This window comes from Marmota marmota, unplaced genomic scaffold, assembly GCF_001458135.2.
Source record: "Marmota marmota marmota unplaced genomic scaffold, marMar, whole genome shotgun sequence".
In the NCBI taxonomy this organism is placed as follows: Eukaryota; Metazoa; Chordata; class Mammalia; order Rodentia; family Sciuridae; genus Marmota; species Marmota marmota.
In genome coordinates, this window is record NW_026006962.1 from 32,049 (window position 1) to 52,968 (window position 20,920).

A 20,920-nucleotide genomic window follows, 5' to 3' on the forward strand; every position below is an offset into this window, starting at 1 on the left:
TTCTTTTTCTATTTATATGAGGAATGTCATTGGGATTTTGAATGGAATTGCATAAAATCTGTATAGTGCTTTTGGTAGTATGGTCATTTTGATAATATTAATTCAGCCTAGGTAGGAACAATGGAGATCTTTACATCTTCTAAGGTCTTCTTTAATTTATATTTAGTGTTCTGTAGTTTTCATTGTAGAAGTCTTTCACCTCTTTCATTTGGTTGATTCCTTTGTTGGAATAAGATTTGACATTCCCAAATTAAGTCATCGAATGAAGGAAATCACATAGATACACTGAAGGGCTTCTGTTACAAAATGCAACCATAACCCTAACCCTAACCCTTACCCCAAACCAACTCAGGGAGCTGGGGAAAGCACTAAAAGTGGAATAGTGGAATGAATCTGATCAAATTTTTCTCTATATGCATATGAACCTACAACACTGAATTTCATCTTCATGCATACCCAGAATGCACTAAAAAACACAAATAAATATAAGATCAGAAGAAGAAAGAGATAAATAGAGAAGAAGAAAGAGAACACAGAGAGAAAGCAGGGGAGATAAAGTGGAAGTACTGGTCACTGACTTAGAGCAGATTATATTTCATGTTTTTTAATTATGTCAAAATTAACCTCAATATTATGTATATCTAAATGCACTATTAATTTTTTAATCAAATAAAAGAGTAATTTAAAAGTTACCATAAGAGTTAGTGGAGAGATTGTAGTGCAGTGGTAGAGTACTTGCCTACACCTTTGAGGCACTGTATTCAATCCTAGCACCACATAAAATAAACAAAATAAATGTATTGTGTTTATCTACAACTAAATAAAAAAAATTAAAAAGAGTAGGTGGAAATTCTAAGTGAGCACTAACTGATATTACAGTAAGATTACACACAATGAAAAGAATCAGAGCAGAGGTAGTGCATGCAATTATAGGTTTGTACTTGCTCAAAAGAATTGTACATATTTCTAGGAAAGTTCAAACTTGTAATTAAAGAAAGATAGGTGGAAGAGAGACAGCCATCAGAAATGTAAGATTTTGCAGGTAACAATGCTACTTTCTTGAAGGACTCCCCTTGGAAGATTCTTGAGAATGCCAATAGAAATATTGGTATTTTAAAGGTAAACATAGCAGATGATCTATATCTTAGTTTATTTGAATACCAAAGCCATTTTACTATGTTGAAGTATATTAAATCATCATGGTTTTCTTAAACATATGCAATTAGAAAATTTTAGTAAAGCTAGAAAAATTCATATTTAGAGAACCGGTTAAAGGGCTTAAAGATGTTTTTAAGCATTTACTACTGTCATATGTACATTCTACCCATTACCTAGATAAATTAAGCATTTGGCACTGGGCCAATTCAGAGCAACATCCGCTGGTTCAGAACAAGATAGCTGGGTTGGTGATCAAGATAGATTAAAGCTGCTGCCAAGAAAGTTGGCTCATGAATTTGTTACCAAGGCTTTAAGAGACTCCTGCCTACTTATTCTGTAATTTAAAGGCTCCAAAACTGACCATGAGAATATTTTTAACCACTTTTCAATTTATACTTCCCTTCATCCTGTGATCATCTTTCCCTTTGTCATCAGTATGACAATATAGAGAAGAGAAAACTATATAGAATATTTTGTCTCTAGGTATCATCCAAGGATAATATCAAACAAAACTCAAAATAAAAAACACTTAATCTATCAGGTGTCAGAATGTGCAAAGTGTAGTTATAACCACAATGGAAGCTTAGGGTTTAGGTTATAATCTTTCAAAAATTGTTAAACTTGTTCATATTTCTATGTATTGGAATACTTAGAAAAAGTTTGGTCAAATATAACCATCTGAATTACAAAACGTCAAAAATACCTAACTGAAAGTCTAATAGACCAGATTACACAGAGGAGAAAATAAGGGAAGACAGTTGATAGTTTGCTTAAAGATGTAAAATGCAAAGTGGGATGAAAGATAACGTCCTAGACAAATATTTCAAAAATACACTCATTTCCTAACATTACTTCCACAAATCTTATGGACTAGGTAGCTTTTGTATGCTACTGACCTCAGGAACCTGTCTCAAAGTTATTCTCTAGAGACAAATTAAGGAGATTAGGTTGCTTTCTTTTATACTAGGTTTTGAGATACTTGTAGAATTTGGATTTTTCTATATAAAAGTGCCTATATACTTTCACTTGTATTTCTGAGAATTTTCAGTTCAGATTCCAGATTGCTAATTCTGAGTTTCATCTGACTTCTTATTGAAGCAAAATTAGTCTTTCTTAACTGCTCTGAAGTTACTGAAGCTGTTTCTGTGTCTAAAGAAAAAAAGAATATATTTAAAAAAAACAATTAGAAGCCAAATAATTATTATATATTTATTTCATTTAGTTCTGGGTCAAAAATTCAAACAGCAATTTTAACTGTGAAGAAAAAAGATGCTAGACTTTGAACTTCTGTCATCAGTATCAATTACATTAAATCTGAACTAATAATAATTGAGTTCTTCCTCTCCTCCTTTCCCTCCTCATCCCCTGCCCTCCTTCTCCTACCCATCCTTCCTCCCCCTCTTGTCTCCTCCTCCTCCTTTCTATTGTTAATGGAACCCAGGGCCTGGCACAGGCTAGGCTAGTTATCTACCATTGAACAGTGCTCTCAGTCATGAATCATTCTCATGTTAGTACTCAGTTCATCTGACAACTTAAAGAATAATAGAATCAATTCAAAATATAAAAGTTGAAAAATTTAATCTAACAATTCAAAAGTATGTTATATTTCTGCATCATATTTTTTGTTTTCTTTGCCTAATCTTATTTCTTCCAACTATTACCAAATCTCACATGATTATTTTAAGAAAATCATTATTCAGATCAATTAGCTATAAGAATGATGTAAAATGAGGTATTTGAAGGGGGCATAAAATGTCTTCTTCCTCTTAGAAATCTACAAAATATCTTTCCTCAAGAGATATAGAATACACATATAATGTATATATCCAAAATACAATTTACAGTGAAATGAACTAAAGCACATTACAGATAAATAAGATAGCCCGTAAAACCAGAAGTACTCATTTTTGCTTCTCCTCTAAATTCCATCTTGCTCGCTGCTAAATATCACATTCGCACGGTACTCTGGCATCGTTCTACTCCTGTGTTCCAGGTGTGCCTTGGGAAGTTTACTACATTTTGTTTCAACTTCTTTTGATTTCTGTCTATTTTTTTTTCAAATGAGTCTTATATATTTTTTAAAAAAATATATACAAAATCACAAATATATACAATTTTTTCCTGCATGAGGGGGGGTCTGTCGTCTGTAAGTGTCCCATTTTTTCCCTCATCCTGAGTTTCTTTTTTATTCTTTTTGGGAAATCATGGTATTGTGTATTGAACCCAGATTACCTTTAGCTACACTCTTGGTACTTTCTAAAATTTTTAATCTTGAGACAGTTGATGAATGTGATATTGAATTTGTGCCCCAGTCTCCTGAGTTGCTGGTAATGGAGGTGTGGGTCACACTGCCTACATACTCTTGAATATTCTAAATTCATAACAAGCAAAATTCTAAATCTAGAAAACTGTCTTCCAGCCTAAATCTTGTGTATGTGTGTGTGTGTTATTTTATATATATATATATATATATACTGCATAGAATATTTTCAAGGATTGGTTTCCTCTCTGGGTGCAATGACAAATGCATGTAATCACACGGATTACACTTTCAAGGTCAACATGGGAAAGTTAGAAAAACCTTCCTCAAAATTTTAAAACAAGGACTGGATATGGACCTCAGATTTAACATGCTCCTCTTTCAAATTCCGAGTATCATAGAAAAACTCAATATCAAATGTTTGATTTTTTGTTTGTTCATGAACATTTTACATGATATAAAAGTAGAGAAGAATCACTTGGCATTTGAAAAAAAATGTGTCTCTTTTTTTTTTCTTTGTCTCTCCAAAATCAGACACATTGTTGAAGTGTGTTTGTGCCAACAGTCCTTCTTGTGGAATTTATGTCAGAGTGTTCTCATTCCCCACTCTGGTATTTTCCTGGTCCTTTGTTTCAGAACTTTCTGATATGAGAATCCCACAGCTGGAATATTTTATGTCTATTGAGAGTCGTGTTCATGTCAATATTTGGATCTTTTTTTTTTTCTCAGCAAGGTAGCGGAAAAAAAATTTCAAATTAAACTTCTTTAAAACATGTCTCCACTAAATTAATATTCAAGTATATTGTGAAAGTGTTACTTTCTTCCACATTCATATAATTGTTTAACATTTTTATAGTAGCCATTCTAAGAGCTGTGCTTCAGCTGCAAAAGATCTTACACTTGGCTGGTGCACTAAACATGTGTTGCACTTAAAAATAAAAATGTGATTTACATACATATGAGTTTATCTATGGTGGTTTCTAAATATATAAAATATATTAGTGTCAGGTAAAGATAGCTGGTACTTTTGCTCTTATGTAATAGAAATCTTTGGAAAATTTTATATACATTTAACCTTTTAAGAGAATTTTAAAAAAAGTTTGCTTTGATTCTTTCTTTAACAAAAATAAAGTATGGTAAAATTTTTATGGGGTATTATTACAAGTTATCCTGGGGAAAATTGTCTTCTTTATAATGACTGTTTTTATCATCTATAAATAGGTTGTGCAATTGAGTCTTTTATGTGCATTTTGTATTTTTATTTTTTCAAACCCTGCACATTTCCTTTAAAAATATGCATACATGTAAAATGCAATATTCATGTGACATCTACAAAAAGTACACCTGTTTCATATTTTTGTTAAACTAGGTGTAATACAATAAGAGAGTATCTGGCTACTATAGTCATTATTTCCCACAATATAATATTTATTTCTTCCTAAATATACATTCACTTCAACCATGCCCTGTGTTTCAAATCCGAAGGAATTTAGCTGTATCCTCATATGTGCAAGTTTTATAATTTTAGTTTCTGTTTATGGTAGAAGTGTATCATGTATGTTTAATAACAAAAAAAAGTTTCTATAAATGAATACGAACAGTTTAAACTCTATATTCTTTTTTTTTCTCAGAATACATTTTTTATTCCATATGTTAGTCAATAATGTTTGTGTATATGATGTGATTTTTTTAAAATTATTTTTTGTGATATTGGGGATTGAATCCAGGGTGTGCTATAAATGAGCTATATTCTCGGTTATTTTTATTTTTATTTTTTTTTGAGATGGGGTTTTGCTCAGTTGTATGCTCAGTTTACTTTAGAATTGTGGTGTTCTTGCCATTGCTTTCAGAGTACAGCATATTTCAGGTGTGCACAAAATATACACTGTATGTCCCTCTTATTTATGTTAACTTATGAATTCTTTATGTTTTCTTTTCTATTTAAGAATATTTATTATTAATTCTTATATTCAATATTTAGTGTGTAAAAATAAGCTGTTATGTGGTATGAGTGAAGGGTACAATAGCATCATATTATCACACAGATGTCTCAATATCCTAACATTTTTCTTTTGAATGAATGCCATTTTTCTTCTTCCATACACCATAACATCTATGAGATACTACTGCCTAAATAGCAAGAAAGGGTTTTGTCTGGAGTTCACCATTTATTTATTTTATTTTGAGATCTACACTTAAACATTGAGTCACATCCCCACCATTTTTTTGTATTTTATTTAGAGAAGGGATCTTGCTGAGTTTTTAAGTGCCTCACTAATTTTCTGAGACTGGCTTTGAAATCATGATCCTCCTGCCTCAGACTTCTGAGACACTGGAATTAAAAGTTTTCACAACTGCTGTGGCTTATTTCTGTTTTAAAATCACCAACATTGGCATTCTTCTGTGGTATGTTAATTTTAAATAGCTTCTAATTTTGCTCTATTGCTTAGATTTTCTTTCCTCTTGTTTTTATAAAATGTACTTTTCCAATTATTGAGATGAATAATTTGCTAACTAATTACTAGTCATTTTATGGCTTACTAATTTATGTGTTTTTTTAATCTTGATTTCAGATGCATCTCACTTTTTTACAGCCTTATGTAGGTTTAATTGACACATGTTTACCTGTATATATCTTAGGTGTATATTTTTATCTTATTGTATATGTACAAACCCATTAAACCAGAAGAAAAATCAACAAAATTATCACATCCATTACTATATATGTCTCCTAATGTTTACATCCCTCATTTTACTCTCCACTACAACATTTTGCAAAATAATATACTGATCTTCTTGAGCACAATAAGAACAGGCAAACATCAAAATGATAGAGATCCTTGAATCATCACAAAGTAAACAAACCATGTATTATTCCCTACATCAAGAAATTGAACATTAATAATGTCCTGAAAATCACTTCATGCTCTCTTTCTCTTAATATATCTCCATAATTCCCAATGGTAATAACTCTTTTTGTTTTCTATATAGTGCTATTTATTTCTTTCAAAAAAGCAAATAATAAAAAAGAAGGTTACTCCTTATTTAATCAATACAAAAAGGGGGAATCTGTTTGGTTCTTTTAAACCCTGACCTCACTTCAGCCCACTGTCCTCTGATAGAAGAGGATTGAGGTAAATCCTGATATGTAAAAGGGGGCTGAGGCAGGACATAAAGCTGGGGCTTGCTAATAAAGGATACCAGAGAATAAGTGGTAGGATGCAGAAAAGGAGCAAGGAAGAGAAGGGAAATTGGAAACCAGGGTAAAGCTCAAATGGAACAGGTCAGCTGGTGTAACAATGGTAAAGTAAGCAGGTCAGCATCTAGATAGGTGGAAACAAAATGCCTGAATTTTAAAAAGTGTCATCTCTGGGGCAGCTCTCCGAGCTACAAGCAGGTAAAATGTTCACACACTAGTTTTTTTTTACTCTCACTACCCAAGGGGAAGCCCTTCCCAAACCCACTGTTCTACTGCTGTCCCCGCAGTTTCTGATTTCTGCCAATTGGGCTTCACTTGATCTTCTTTCTCATCTTCTGTATCCTATTTATTCCCCTCTACATCCTCATCAGATAATTTTTTCTCCTCATTGTCCTTCTCATTCTTTATTTTGGTCTTTCCAGCTTCTGTTATTCTTCATTTTCTTCTTATCCTTCAGGTCCTTGGCATTAAAAGAGCACTACCTCTTGATTTTCTCTGACATTGTGCTAAAGTGGTGTTTAAACTTGTTTGAAAACTGGGTCTTAGTGTCTAGGTTGAATAATCCTGGACAGAAGAGTGTGGTGGAAGCTGGCAGAAAAGTGCCCAGTGGTAAAGGCAACAGTAGTGGGGGCCAGTTAGAGCATTTCCATAGAATGCTTTTTCCACTTTAGTTCTGTGTGGTATTAGAATTAATGGCTCATAGTATATGTCTTAGTAGATAGTACCACCACATTTTCCAAAGTGCCATTACCTTTTAACTTGCCAGAGCAGGCTGGACAATTCCAATCATTTAACATGTCTGTTACTATTAGTCTTTTCTGTGTGTTTTCTTCTCCTTTTTTCTTTCTGGTAAGTGCCTCTGTTGGCTTAAATTTTAGCTCCTCAAATAGTATTGCTTTGTACTCATGTTCATAAACTTATGTGTCATTTGAATATTTCCTCCTATGTGATTTTTTTTAAAAAAATTATCATTTCTGCTGTACTCTGTTGAGATGTATTTTACCCCCAAATAAGTAGTTGACAGTGTGTTTTCTTAATATTTTGTGGTATTAAAAAAGTTACAATTATACCCAAATGAAGGAAGACCCTTCTTCACTGTATGGGCAAGGTCTTCTTACACATAGGTTACTGATCACAGTATGTCTTTAATGTTTGTATGAGATCTTCAAGGACTATACATTGTTACTCATATGTATATAGCCTTAATACTTTATATGTGCCAGACTAGCCTATGGCAGGTCCTTTCACCAGTTTTTTTTTTTTTCACTTTGCAAAGGCATCTTGAAATTCTGGTGCAGAGTCAACATTTGATTTGAACTTTGTAAGGCCTCACATAGTTTACCTATTAATTTAAAATTAGGTACCCAAATATGGAAGCATCTTACTCTTTTATTTAGCTTTTATATGGCTGTGACCAAAATTACGTTCAAGAAAAATTTTAGAGGAGGAAGAGTTTATTTTGGGGCTCAAAGTTTCAGAGGTCTCAGTGCAGACATGGCTAACTTCATTCATCAGGGTCTGGAATGAGAATAAACACAATGGCAGGAGAGTGTGGTGGAAAAAAGAAGCTGAAAAAAATGTTACCAGAAAACAGAGAGTGCTTTGCTCATTAGAGAGAAAATATAAACCCCAAAGGCCTGACCCCATGAACACTTCTTCTTTTGCTATACCTACTTGCCTCTAGTTACCACTCAATCCTTATCAGAAGATTAATTCACTAAATAGGTAAGACTTTCACAAACTAATCATTTCACATTTAAACCTTCTTGTATTGTCTCATACATGAGCTTCTGAAAAAAAATAATATCTAAATCATAACACTGATATTTCCAAGAACCCACTTACCTATGTCTGTTTCCTAACATTTATAAGGCTCCAGATAGCCTGCTTTAAATATGACATTATAATTAAGGTTCTTTGGCTAATCTGAAATCCTAGATAGGTGACTTGGTCAGAAAACTAAGTCATTTTATGGACACCTCATGTCTACATGAGATGAGGTGGTTTAATGCAGCAATAAATTATTTGAATATCTGTATTCATAGTGATGGCTATAAACAGATCATTCGAATATTGTGAAAAAAAATTATTTACAGCTAACATTTTAGATGTACTTGTATTAAAATAATTATAATTTTTTCAAATCCCTGATGTAAGACAACTCAGGAAAAATATAATGCTACTTTTGTATTGAAGCCCTCCCAGTCAAAAGCAGTAATTATGATTTTTTTTATCAAAGGAATGCAAAGGAACACATCTCTTGAATTTTGTACTTTGAAACAGCCATTGTTACATGGCATTGTCATTAACAAGTTTATGGATTAAGTACCAGGGAATGAATATTTGAAACAATTTTATATTTAGATCTCAGATCCTGAACAAATTAGTATTCATCAATGGTTTTTATTATTATCTATTCTTTTTTAAACATAAAAAATTTTGATATTGTTTTCATATGTTTTCTGTTATGAACTGTGAACATTACTTAATAGCATAAATGACATTGGATGCTTCCCTGAGACAATATTCTAAAAAATGGATGCATATGTTTTTGAAAACATTAAGCAAACATTTGTAGTTCAACTCAAATACAACAAAAATTATTTCCACACAGATGATAAAAATAACTATATCTACAATGGAAATATTTCTGAATAAAGGTACTTTATTTGGTGAATATATGCCCATATAGACATAGTCTCAAAGTAATTTAAAATAATGTATAGGCTTATTAGGAAATAAAAATAACAACCTCCAATTACTTGCTTACTCCACAAAAAAAAAAAAAACTGAGACAAATCTTTATATTTATTACCTATTTTAATCATCATTATTATTAAAATGAGAAGCAGATAGAAAATCTGAAGAGTAAAGAAGTCAAACAATTTTTCACGATTTTACTAATAAGACTATATATTATGGTTGTGTTTCAAATAGTCACAGGCAACAACAACCAATGATTTTAAAAGTGTTACCAAAATATGAGTTTATTTTTTTATATAATAAAAATACTAAAAGTAGGTAGCCCAGGACCAGCAAAGCAGCTGAAGCATGGCTTTGGAACATCCTTGCCTTGCCCTCCTTCTGCTCCGCTCCACCTGGCCTGTCCACATGCTCACTGTTGTATTATTATGGAGGGTTATCACACCTAGAAACATCTCACTTAGAAACAATTTAATACAAATCTGCCAGAAAATTGAGGAGGAAAACACAGGCCACACAATCCTCAGGTGGAAGGAAAGCCGGGAAACTGAAGGATGTGTCTGTCATAATTTTCTTAGATGAGGGTCAGCAAACACGTTCCACAAAGAATCAAACAGCAAACAGATAGGATTTGTAGGCTCCGTGTTCTCTTCCACTATCCTACTCTAACCATACAGCTGGAAAAGAAGCAAAGCTAATGTGTAGAATCAGTAAACGCAGTCCAAAAACACTTACCTGGAAAAACAGGAAGAGGGTAGTGGCATTGATAAATTTGCCTATTTGGCACTAGTTTGAGTAGAGAATGAGTAATAATATTAGAGGTATTAGAACAGTAGTAATAATTTTGATTTGCACCTGGGATGGGTTGATTACAGTGCTGTTCTGGAAAAAAATGCAGTCTTAGAGAAAAGCAGAGGGAAAAGATGTGGATCAGCAGTGAGATACATGTGTCTTGGAACTGAGGCAGAGACAAGATACAAATTGAAGCCTGTGAGACTCTAGCCTGTGCTTTCAGTCATGGCTTTATTGCCTCTAGAAAGTTCACCTCACAATCCAGGCATTTGGAACCAAGAATCTTGTTGACCTGTCATGTACTAAGACATAATGAGATTCCACAGAAGAAAACAAAGTTATGGAAGGCTAAGAGACTTTCTACAAATCATAGTTGTTGAAAGGAAAAAAGAAATATATCTCTTGGTTTTCCTGCACCACTACTATACCTGCTTCCAATAATAATTGAAGAAAAGTTGGCATCTGCAGAGCACTCATAGAATGCATTCATTGTCTCAATGATTCTTCACATCTCCCTTATGATAGAGACACAACTGGCTTCTCTGATCTCATCCTACATTTAAGAACTCATGCCAAAAACAATAAATGATTTGCCAAAGATTATACTACCCAGCAGAAGTAGAGCTAAGGCATAAACCCTGGTGTGGTGTCTGAGCCCAGGCTCTGCACCACCAGACTGTACTGACCACAGCTTCCTAAGAAATACTCAGAAGCCTCTACATTTTGAAATAGTACTAATATACTGAACATGGTGTGTACAGCATCAAACAAAAATTAAGCAGTAGCTATGCTGTCAAAACAATGAGTATCCATGATCTCAAAGCTCTTAATACACTGCCTGTCCAGGAAGAGATACAAAGAATTTCTAAAGGAGTTTCCTTCTGGAAACCTTCCATACTTTGGGAATGAAACATTTTCCTTATTTTTTGAAGTTGTAGATGGACAGAATGCCTTTATTTTATTTGCACATTTATGTATGTGGTGCTAAGGATCAAACCCTGTGCCCCACACATGTTAGGCAAGCTATTTTGCCACTAAGCCACTGATCCAACCTGGAAATAAAACCTTTTCTAATACTGTTTGCATGTTTCACATTTATCTTCCCATTCCCTGAATCTAAGCTCTTGAGATAACTACAGATTCACAGGTTTTTTAAAGAAATAGTAATTCACAGATGATGCATTTCCTTTACCAAATTTCCTGAAATGATAACAGCCTAAAAAATAACAACTTGACACCTCACCAGAATGCTGCTTTGAAACAGTCAAGGCAGAGTATTTCCATGGCCACAAGGCTCTATTGAGATGTCCTTCTCTAATCCACTCACATTTGTCCCTCCCCTACATCACTAACCCCCAACAACCTGTCATCTTCTAACTTTAATAATGTTGTATAAGTGGAATCTATAGTAAGTTCTGCTGTAGGGACAATGGTACATTACTGAGAAAAATACTTTGGAAATAAATTCAGTTCCGTTCACAAAATATTTCAGCATCACTTAGCATTGAACTTTCCATAGTTCCTTGGAAATATAGAAACTTTGACAGTAGTAAATAAAAGACAAATACAATAGGGCAAGTTATATGACCCCAGGAGCAGTAACAAGAAGTGTGGCCAACCACCTTGACATTCCCAGGGACTAAAAAAGTATTAACCACTGAAACAGGGACAATCTAGGGCAAACTAAACTGATCTGGTTACCCTATACTCACATGTGCAACCTCTAGACATATGGTCTAAATGGTCTCTCTCTCTTCAACATATCCTTTGGGGTAGTATAAGAATTCTAAATATCAGCAGAAACTTCTAAGAGGACAGCTTCAAAGAAAGTAGAGCAACAATACCATGAGACAAAGAGATATATCTTGAACCTAAATCCTACTTCCATAAATATTTTTTTTAGTTAAAAATGTTAAGAGGACAATAGGTTTGTATGAAACAAGATTCAGCTTTTATTCTCCAACTGAAACTACCCCACTTGGAGAAAAAAAATGTATGTCCACTTCTCTGATGTGAGATATTTTATTTTCATTACAAATCTTTCTCTAGCTCAGGATATAGCTCAGTTGGTAGAGTGCTTGCCTTGCATGCACAAGACCTTGTGTTCAAACCTCAGCACACACACAATAAAATCTTAGTCTAATCTTAGTCTAGGATGCAGAGGGCCAAATATCCATCACTCTTACTGTGCACCTCCTTCTCTGACCTAGATTGTGAGGGTGGGACCCTCCCTGCAGCAGGCATTTTCAGCACCATTTTTTTTCTCAGAATAACAAGAAATAAGGTCTGAATCACCAGCACCTTCTCTGTCTGCTAAAACAGGGTCTTGAATGATGAACAGCACCTTGGAAGGATTGTCCACAGAATGGGCTTTACTTTCAGGGTTAATGTGTAAGGTGAGAAAAGGAACCCAAGAGAAGATGTGCTTTTCACTTCCAGTTTCATACCAAGAATCAAGCCAAGAATTTTCTGTAACCAAGAACAATGCTGTTTGAAAAGCACTGTGAGAAATTTGGATAGTAATTTTACAACCTGCATAACTAGGGTGCAGGGAGGGTGCACCTCCTGGTAGAGTCCCAGCTGCAGCCACATGTCCCTCTACAGCCTGGGTAGCTTAGCGTTCATGCCAGGGTACCCTGTCGCTCACTGCCTGCTCCTCTCTCTGACGCTCCTCTGGGACCAGACCATGTGCTCCTTCTGGCAACTCTGGAAAGAAAGAAAAGAAAGAAAAGAAAAGAAAAGAAAAGAAAGAAAAGTTATGATGGTCTTTCTATGACCCGGGTATTACTTAAGGTCTAAAGATTTACACATTTTTACATATTTTTCAACAGGTTATCCTACAGCAATCCTGGTGCAGGCATTATTATTATGCCATCTTTACAGAAAAAAAAAGAAAAATCCTGAGATGTTGAGTAGTGTGCCCAGGCTACATGGCTGTGCCATGTCAGAGCCAGGATTTGAGCCAGGCAGTCAGTCAGATTTCTAAGTTCACATTCTTACCTACCATTTTATATTGCCTCTTTTCAATGTTTAACTATTATATATTCCTAAAGATGTTAATAGTAAGAACACAAAATTATACTAAATGAAGGATGTTTTCTATGAGGAATTCAGAAACAGTTTTTTATTTTAATTACTAAATGCTTTTCAAAAATTACATGACTGCCAATATTCTTTATTTCTTCACAAAATCAAAGAAATTATTAATTTGTACCCAGGGCATTTACAATGTTTCAAATTCATAAACAGTCTAGTAGCTGAAGGCCAAGCACTAAATAACTAGATATCCACTCACAACCAAGGATCAGAGATCAACCAAAGGCAGGTAGCCAATGTCTCCTTTCACTTCAAATTGAATTGACACAGTACTTTTCAAATTCATTTCTACAGACAAAATTCTTAAATTTAGTTATGATTTTTTTGACTAAGTAACTTCAGTCCAAATATGGCAGCTTCTATCCAGACTGAAATTAAGAAAAAATGTTAATAAAAGTTTCAGGAGTGAATTAATTTTCCAAAGTTCTTGGCATGATGTAGATTTCAAAATAGAATGCCAAATTCTAAAAAGCACTGGTAAATGATAATTTAGTGTACTAAATTAGGCAATAATGGTATCTCAATGATTTTTATAGAATCAAAGGTAGGTGTTAAAAAGATCATGAACACAGACTTCATAAAGGTGAGATTCTAAATACCAAAAATTACTCAGCATAATTCATTCTCAAAACAGCTTCATGCATTAAGTTATAGATTCCAGTTATAAAAATATACATATTGTACATATCACAAGAGGATATAATTTATCTCTCAAATAAAATAATTTATTTCTTCTAATAATGAATGTGCAAGTCTAAACTGAAGGAGTGATTCATGCTCTCAAAGATAAATAAGTTCTAAGAATTCCTCCTAATTTATAATTTTCCAAGGAAAAAAGCAGTATAGTGTTGTGAGTGGGCACTTAAACTAAGCACTAAATCATGAAGTATAATTATCCTGGGTAAAGGCTGAACTAGTGCTGCTAGGGTTGTCTGATCCTAAATTTTGGTATCTTTTCACAGCACATTTTTTCCAGCATCTTTCAAATTAATAATTGTGGTGAGATTGGAGCTGAACCTTTTCCCAACCAGGCTGTTGAGCTGAGTCTGTTATAAGCAGATTTTATCCAAAGGGAAACTATAAAGACAGGCTCCCATACCCCTTGCTCTCTGCTTCTCACTTTTCTCCCTAATGCCTCCCATTTTCTCCTTCTGCTTTGCTCATCTCTTCTTTACTCATTTTGTAGAGAATTCACTTTTTATCAAGTCAAGACTCTTAAGCAGAGGTGGAATCAGCTGAAAAGACTGCTTTCTGGTGGCTGCATGCCACCAAGCTCTCCTGATGCCTCCTCCCCATCTGCACTCTTTTGGCATTTTATCTCTGTCCTTCTCCAAATATGGCAGACACTCAGAGCATGAATCTTTAAATCTGAAGCTTAATTTTGCTGTATATAACGATCTTGGTTAGAATTAACTTTCTAACTTTCTTTTAGAGCTTGATATATATATATATATATATATATTTTTTTTTTCCAGGACCTCCTGCCATTGAGGTATTGGGTTGTGAAATCAGCTGAAATCTAAATTGGTTAACCCCTATATGTAATTTGTGTTTCTTTAAAATTTTATTCTTATTCTGTTGGTTATTAACTCTTATTATAATGTGCCTTAGTGAGGTTTTGCTGTAATTTTGTTCATCTGGGGTCTTGTAAGGCTCATGTAGTTGATTAACCATTTTATTCTTTAGATTTGGAATTTTTTCTAATATTATTATTTTTAAAAGGTTATGCATTACTTTGGTTTGTGTCTTCAAGACTTCATCTATTTTGGTCTTTTCATGTTATCTTGTATTTCTTAGAATTTCTGTTCATAATTCCTTACCATTTTCTAAGTGTGGTTGATTTCATTTTCAAGAGTATATATTTTGCCTTCATTGCCTGTAGTTCTTTTTCTTCTAAGTGATCCAGTCTGTTAGTGAAATTTTTCATTGAAATTTTAATTTGGTTTATTGTTGTCTTCATTTGAAGATTTCTGTTTGATTTCTTTTCATAATCTCTGCCTCTTTATTGACATGATCTTTTACTTAGTGTTTTTCCTCTACTGTATCACCCTTCATTTCAACGTTCAGCCAAATTATGTGTCTTCTAAATTCCTTTCTGATATTTCTTCTACTCTGTCATCCACAGATTCCATTGTTGGAACTTGATGGCTTTTTGAGGCACTTTGATCTCTTGATTCTCATGTTGTTTGTGTTTTTTTTCCACATAGCAGTATGACTCTGAGGCAGCAGTTTCTACACTGTAGTCTTATAGTGTCCCTAAATTCTCCCAATAACTCACATTTAAGGGGAAGGCTAATATTAATAGCACCCAATGAAAACAATATACAACTTTAATCCTAATAACTCATATTAAAGCAGGCACAGTTTTGTAAAAATAAACAGAAATGGTGTATTAAATTATTGTCTGCAATATAAATAGTAAGTTTGCTAAAACAGTTCACAATTTCTAATAATGGACAATGAGAGAGCAGAAGAATTGTAAGATGTGGTGTTTTAAGAGAGAAAGAGAATATAGCGATAAAAGTGAAAACAAAATTAATAAACATTTGCTTTTAGTATGGGAGAAGTGAGAAAGAGAATCCAGGAAGACAGACAGGTGAGAGAAAATATAGAGAGATATTTAGGGAAAAAAAAATATATATATATAAAACTATATAACCTCATATTTATGGGTCTGCTAATGGTCACTATCTGGATGCCATATATATATATATATATATATATATAATGAGAGAGAAGGTAAATCCTTCATTAAGCTTATTTTTATTCTTGCACAGAGTATTTGACAGAATCATAAAAGAGGAAATTTCATGCACAGTGGATGAAGAAATAGAGGGGTCACTGAGCTAAGAGAATGTAGCAACACAGGTTAATTATGCACAAAAGTGAGCATGATGGATTAAAAAGTGACATCATATACTGTCTCCAGATGCAGAGCAGAGGATAGAGCCATTTCTAGAGTGAAGGTCTTATTTGTTTTTTTCTTGGAACCCTAGAAACTCTCTCAATCCCATGGAGCTTTGGATTATTCCAACTAATATTCTATTTATCCTTTCTGTCTGTGCTTGATCATCCTCCTACAATAAATGTGCATGGTACTTATTTGAATACTGGGAAAGGAGAAACTACATCAGTGACCAATATTACTCAATTTTTAAGACTCTTCCTTGTATATTTCCACAGATTTATGTATTTGAAGACCAATTTTTAATATTTTAGTATAAGGAACACTCCATGATCAATGCTAAAATATAAAGTGGGAGAAAATACTTTTAAAGTAACATATATAGCAAAAAGTTGATATGACAGAATAAAAGTGGTGTTATATTTGTGAGGAAATGAAGGCATACCAAAAGAGTATTTGACAGTCAAAATATTTCTAAATTCACTTAATAAAAGAGAAAATATTCAACCATCACATAAATTTACAAAAAAGGAGTATATATCACTACTACTTAGACGAGTTTTCAGAAAAGTAAATTCACTATTTCATACCAACCAGGAAGAAAAACACAATGTATAAAGGAAAAAGAAAAAGACTGAAATTACAAACATAATAATTTATTGGAATTGACAAACCCTATTCTTTGCCATGCAAAACTTTAGAGCCTAGTAGAAAATTGATTTGGTACTGCCTACATAGGTAAACATTAATGAGTCATCAGTTCTACTCTTGTACACCAAAATATTCTGAATGTTCCAAAAGATAGCTGCCACTACTGCTTTCACCATAAAAACAGACTGCATCTGCCAGCACCTTCCATTGTCCAAGTTCCCTAAATCAGGGCCCTTGTTCCTAAGATTCCCATTAGCCTATGCCCAGTCCCACAATAATGTCAGAGCAAAGCATAAGGAATGTGGCATAGTTGGGAATCAAGGATCTGAACATAGACACAACAGAAAGAAAGGCCAAATGGAATGAGTAGAAGAAAAAGTGGTGAAGGAGTAAAAGAATGAATCTGAGGAGGAAGAATAAACTGCTAACTGTGTATCAGATGAGAAAACATTTCATCCCAAGTGGGAGAAGACAGAAAATATTGTGGCAGCATAATACTTATCCTAGTGGCCTCATATTTGAAAATTCCTAATAACCAGAACTTAATGGTGTAATGGTATAATCAAATAAGTATGCCACACACCTGGCTTCCTGCTCTTAGAGCTCTACCAGAGATGTCACACTCTGTTTTTTCAAGACATCTAATTTGTTCCTCTCCAGGCACTGCTCCTCAAACTTAAATCTGCTGATGTTTCACTTCTGGATCTCTTCAATCTGAGCTTCCTCAGATTGTCTCCAATAACTCATACCCAATCTTTTGTTTTTCTTTTTGTTCAAGTTATCCCACCAATCCTTATACTCTGGTTACCTCTCATACCTGAACTCTTAATGATCCATCCATGACATTTTGAGCTACCCCTCTTTTTTATGACTCCTAGATCACTCTCTGATTTTTCTCCACCAACAAAGCTTTAAGCATAAATGGTGTAAGATTCTGTCTTCTACACAATTAACTACATATTTTACTCTTTATTTTTGGTATAATTAAATAAATAAATGGCCCCACTGCTGTATATTTATTTTTTTATTTTTTAAAAATAATTCATTAAAAGAATAAGTTGGAACAAAAATGTTGAAATTACCACTAGGGTGACTGGAGGGTACATTGAAAGCAAAGCTGTTCTCCATAGTATCATTAATGGTCTATTTCTTAATAGAAATAGTAGTTACATAGTATGTTTCACTTGTAATAATTCATTGATCTATAGAGATTTGATGCTGGTCATTTATTTGCATTGTTAAATAAGATCAAATTAATTTCACAAAAGGTGGTGGGGAAGAGAATAAGGGAGAAATTTAAAAAGGGTACTAGAAAATATTCGGGGTAATGGATGAATCAATTAATTATTGAGCTGGTTTTTTGGATGTGTTTGTAGGTCAAATGCTAAAAGTATACACCTTAAATAGGTATAGTAATTAGGGTGATAGTAATTAGCACTCAATTGTGGTAGAGTGCTTGCCTCACATGCACAAGACCCTGGGTTCAATTTCAAGAACAAAAAAAAGTACAGTGACTATATTAATAAACCTGAAAAATATATCTAAGTTTTGGTTAAAGAGAAATTACACTATTAAATGATTAATTAAACATAAAACTAAGAACTCATTAGCTAAATATTCATCTCAATATTTTGAGACAGGAAATTTGTGTAGGTAGAGAATAGAGGGAAAATACTGACAAAAAAGGAATATTTAAACATATTCATAGTGAATATAGCATAGAAAGTATCAGTAATTCCAAATTTTACATTGAGAATACAACTAAAATTAAAAGAATGCTGGTACATTTCAGAAGTAACATTTTTATATTATTTATGTATTATATACTTGTAAAGTGTATGATATATATAATAATGCCTCATTTTATGTGTATGCATTCTGGAAAATGCATCGTAAGGTTGTTCTGTTATTTTGCTAATGATGCAGAGTACTTACATAATTCTAGATGGTATAGACCACTATATACCTAGGTTATTATTTACCCATTAGAGTACATAAAGTCCCTCATTAATGAAAACATTGTGCCACATATGACTATGGGATTTAACATTATAGCAATCAATATAGATCTCATAAATGAGGTGAATAATCAGCCCCGTGGAACTAAAGACAGAATACTTAAAAAGACTCTGGCCATTTAGATAATGATAAAACACAGAAACTGAACTACCATAAAGGGAAAAAAATGACAAATTTTCCAAAGAAAGCTGCACAAAAAATGGAGTATCTGAATAACAAAAAATTCCATTGTATCATTTACTGGTATGACTTAATAAAGCATTCAATGGCAAAAAAATAATAATTTAATATAAAAGAAAAATATAATATATGCAAAGTCTTTACAACAAAGAGATTTATACAGTGTATCTAGTGGTGGGTGACTATAAAACTAGATACTTGGAAGGAAAAGGAAGAAAAAATTGCAAAATCAAGATGAGATTAAGCAGCTTAGTGAGATGCTTACTCAAAATATACTTTAGATAGGACTTTAAATGTTGTGGAGTAGTATGGTACCCTTTTCTTTAATCATCTAAAATAATAAAATAATAATAATAATAAAAGGGAGAATTATGGCTGTTTGTTTTCAAAGTTAAATGATATCTTTATAACAAAACAGAAAAATATTTAAATGCAATTTATATTTATGATATCATATCATTAAAGGGTACAAACTGAAATGACCAATTGGGAAAAACTAATTGCCTCATGTGGAACAAAATGTATGCTTCACATATGAAAATGGAGGAAAATTAAAATAAAAAGAGCAGGGTATGTTGCACAGTAGTTAAGCATGCCTGATTTTAAAACTGGGTACCAAAAAAGTAAATAAAAATAAAAAAGAAAATGTCAAACACAGAGACTCAAAAAAAAGAAGGTAAGATCTATTCATTTTGGTACATTTCTATACTTCCAGCAACTTGGGATACTCAGAAATAAGAATTGTGAGCTCAATCCCAGTCTCAGGAATTTATTGAGGTAAAAAGCAATTAAGTAAAACCATATATCAAAATATAATACTAAAAAAATCTAGATGTTGTTTAATGGTAAAGTACTTCTGGATTTAATCCCTGGTAGTAATAAAAGGAAGGGAATAGACTTCAATAGCCACCTTTCAATAGGAAAAATAAGTGTTCAATAATTATAAAATAGCTCAATTTGAAAATGACAAATAAAATCATATCTGTGAGACAAAATTAGATAGTATCAGCAAACACATGGAGCAAATAAATTCTTATGAACAAAAGAGAGAGTAAAAGTTGTTATTTCTTTTAAGAAACTAGCTATTGAAAATACATGTTCATTCCCCAGTAGAAGCATATGCTTATAAAAATTACTGCATATCTGAACCACGATAACATATAAGGATATGGCAGTATTTGTCCAAACAGATAAAATCCATGACATGCAGAAAAGGCAATGTACATTAAGAAAGATATAAAGAGAATAGAGTGAGAAAGACAGAGATTAGGGAGAGAAAAATAATTTCCAGAACCCATTTTTATCAAAATATATCTAGTTTGATAAATGTTAGTCATTACATAATTTTATATAGATGTCACGATCGTAATATTTTGCATGCATGCATGTTTAAAAATATGTAGTTTGAGAAAATAAAACTATACAAAAGAACATAAAAGACTTGTGTACATGATAAAACTCATCATTTCCAAGATGTAAAATTTCCCCTAAATCTAAAACATCACCTCATTAAAATGTTAGCAAATTTTGCTTTAATGAAAGAAGTGACCAGTGCAAATATTGTAAAATTAATTTGGAATGTTATATGTTATACATGATTTTCAGCCCACAAATTCTGAATTAAAAGAAGAATTATTTTACAATAATAAAATACAAAGAATCATAATACAAAAGAAAATCCATAGATAAATGTATATGTACATAACACTTTATGTATATTTAATAGAAATTGAATATCCAACATAAACCTAAATGCCTCAAAAACAACATCACAAGTGAATGGTTGACATGGCCAAACCTAAGGAATGATTGACTAGGGGGCAGAATTCACTTGTATAGTTTGTTTATACAATCTGTAAAGCCAAAAGATAGAAGGCATATCTTAACTGTGGGCAATGCATGGAATATAAATGAATAAAAGCTACTGACTTTTTCTCTATCCATGGATATCTTAAAT